This window comes from Adiantum capillus-veneris, chromosome 21 (genome assembly GCF_014529385.1).
Source record: "Adiantum capillus-veneris isolate H3 chromosome 21, ASM1452938v2, whole genome shotgun sequence".
Taxonomy (NCBI): Eukaryota; Viridiplantae; Streptophyta; class Polypodiopsida; order Polypodiales; family Pteridaceae; genus Adiantum; species Adiantum capillus-veneris.
In genome coordinates this window covers 114521433-114524976 of record NC_140951.1, presented here as the reverse complement: position 1 = coordinate 114524976, position 3544 = coordinate 114521433, and the positions used below count along the sequence as shown (strand labels likewise).

Here is a 3544-nt window from a genome sequence, read left to right as displayed (position 1 = left end):
GCAAGTTTGGTGCCCTCATTGTTGTACTAAGACATTAATTGTAGATCCTGCTAGTACATTTTTGTGTCATACATGTCATGCATTATTGCCTTTAGCAAAAAAACTTGCTCTGATGGTGCTGAGAAGAGCATTGTGGGGCAAGGTGCTCAGGTTTGTGATTACTCTAGTAGTTTTTATTGTCAAATAGTGGCATGTGAGTATCCCGATTTTGAAAATGAAGAGCACATCTACACATTGAGCCTTGATAATGGTTGTAACAAGATTAGGGTCCTTGCTTCCGCTATGAGGATTCTCCTTGTGTATAGAGAACACATTCCAATTCAAATATATTTTATTTGAAGTTTTATTTTCCATTTTCTTGGTGGTTGTAGATCTCAATTTCTTTCAATTCTCAAAGATTATTGAGAGTGATATAAACTATATGACCTCGCCATGACATTTCTTTGTTGCCACATCTCTTATTATGGCATCATATTTGGGTTTTCACCTCTCTGGAAAAAAGTATACTCGGGTACCCGAGTATATTTTTTTCCAGTGTCTTACCCAAGCTTAGTGTGCACCCTTGGAAGATACTTTGTGTACATTTGGAAGTAAATTAGAAGACCAAAGCAAAAAAGGGATAGTTGTGGCATATCTTGTCCATTTCACTACCTTGTAAGTACTTCTCAACTTTGTGCACAATGACTCTTATTCCAAAGAACATCATCAACCATCAATGCAAAAAGTATGGCATAAAAACTCTATTGCAAAATTTTATCAATACAAATCAAATCCCTTTCATATGCTAATTGGCTCTCATTCAAAAGGACTATTACAAAAGGCTCCATTTGAAAATCGCAAGGCATTGCCTTTCATTCTCAAGACCATAATCAACCACCATTTAAATTAAAATTGATACACCAATGCAAAAAATGTGGCATAAAAACTCTATTGCAATACCTTATCAATACAACTCAAATCCCTTTCATATGCTCAATGGCTCTCATTGAGAAAAAAAAGTTTCCATTTGAAAATTGCATGGCATTGGCCAAAATTTTCAAGACCATAATCAACCACAATTCAAAATAAAATTGATACACTAATGCAAAAAATGTGGCATAAAAACTCTATTTCAATACCTTATCAATACAACTCAAATCCCTTTCATATGCTCATTGGCTCTCATTGAAAAGAACTATTACAAAGGCTCCATTTGATAATCACAAGGCATTGGCTTTAAAAAAAAAAAATTGTTTGTTCTCAAAAAGTTTCCATTACAAAATTGGCCAATACAAAAAATCATGATCGCCATAAGAGAGTAAAATGGAACGCCATAAAAGGTGACATGCCATGGCCCATAATATAAAGTCCCTAATGATCAACCAAGAGCTTTTGGGTCCAACTATGCAAGCTTTTCTTTATCTCCTCCACATCCTCATGCTTGAACATTTTTTTCGATAGCTACAAAAAAACAACTAATTTTAGCATACACAAGTTAAACATATGAGACACACAATAACTACATAATTTTTTGATTGAAAAAAGCCCCAAAGCATACCCATTGCCTTGACCTTTGTGTTGTAAACCTCCCACGGTGAGGAATTTCATAATTGTCATGACATAATAGCCACAATTAAACCCATTTGGTTGCATAGGTGTCTATTACAAAAAGCGTCAATTAAGAAAGATCTCATCCAAGGAACAATGGCAGTTATAGTAAACCTACAAAAGTACTCATCAAACTTCTATTGAGTCAATGTGACAATAATGTCAAGGTTTCAAAAGCTCCTCCTTAATAACCTCATGTGAGCAGTAGTTGGAAAAATGTGCAAGTGCCCTAAGAAAACCACACTCGTTTTGCGTTAGTACTTATTAGTAATTATGGATATATACATACAACAAATAAATTTTGACTAGTACCTCTCTATGTGTGGCAAGTAGTCAATTATTGAGCACATGGATAAAGAGTCGAAAACAAGAGTGAACTTTGTCCAAATGGCAACCCAGACAAGCGGTGAATATTGCCAATATAAAATCCCATGAGAATCCAATGTGATCTAAAATGACACAGATTCTATTATTAATTAAACTTTAAGACAAACTCTAGCAATCTTAGGCAAGATAAATTTCCTCATACCTACTAATAATTGGATCAAAGAATGTAAATGTTTGGGCTACTAAGTCCACCTTTCCAAAGAAATTCTCCACAGCAAGTTGACTTGTATTTGTGAGCATATATGAAAACCACAAACTATCCACGAACCAAACATGCTCAATAATGGCACTAGAAAAAATGTGCTCCATCCATCTACAATCCACGTGTGGTTTATTACTTATTAGCACTCAATCAATCAAAAAACCAACAAGTAATGAAGAAAATAATAGACTTACAAGGCAAACATATCATTGACTGAGTATTGGCTTCATTGGATACAATGTCATTGATGAGGTTTATATCGCAATCCACTGCTATGCCATAACGTTTTAATCTCAAACGGAAGACCATGCCACTATAAAGACCACAATCCCATATCAAAATACATCATTCCATTCACTAATTGTGCATGCAACAAAAAACAAAGCTAAAGGTCAAGGAGAGAGGAGTCACCTTTCCAACTTGGAAGTCTTAGATGATGTAGGTGGACTTTTCCAATCAAAAACACCTTGAGAAATGATGCCATAGATATCTCTAGTCCCACTACTCCCCATAGGGGAGTTTATCTCTATAGGTGTAGTAGGAGTTTTTGGTTTAGCATCCAATTTTGGCTACGTGGAAGAATATAGAGAACATAACAAAATTAGAACCATAAGTGAAAGAACTAATGAAAATCAATTTTTCATCTTACTTCGATATAAAGCCCTATCTGTCACGTACCAGCAATCAAAGAAATTGAGTTTGAAATTGATCTTCTACAAGACTTTCACGGAGCCATGGGCGATTGTGTATTCTCAACTCCAAATGACATCTATATCAATAAAATTAACACTAAATGTTTTAATACATTGTATCGGACAACAATACAATGTGGATATTTGGAGTTGGATGAGGTGAGTGGCTTACAGAAGTGGGCTTCTCATAGTTTTGCTCGAGGACATTATCCTCTTGTGCCTTCTCATCACTCTCATTAGCTTGCTCCTCCATCTCCTTCTTTTGTTTTTCTTTTTCCCTTCTTTATTGTTGATGTATAGTCAAAAGATTTAATAGTTACTCTTCACTCAATGATTGGCTTACACTATGTATCAAGAAAAACAAATGCATTTAGTAGCTACATACCACGTCATCGTAGTCGATTTTGATACGTCGTTCAATCATTTGCACACGATGTGGCATCCCATTCTCCCATTGCTCCATCTTTTCGTTCACATATGAATCTAACCATTCATCATCTGTTTCATCGCTTTTGTTTTGACGTGGTCGATGTTGTAGACGTTCCCATATGATCGGGGCCCTCTTCTTTACATCTAGTAGATGCTTGTTTCTAGCATTCTTAATCTTGAACTCTAAGTTAGTGAAGCGCTTTTTGGTTTGCCGGATTGCTCTAGAAGATGTGGGCTTTTGAACCAT

The 3544-nt window shown here is 35.6% G+C and overlaps 1 pseudogene; it reads right to left on the bottom strand.

The window, feature by feature from the left end:
- Window positions 1–1350: 1350 nt before the first annotated feature.
- LOC147431576 (uncharacterized) lies at window positions 1351–3544 on the bottom strand (annotated as a pseudogene).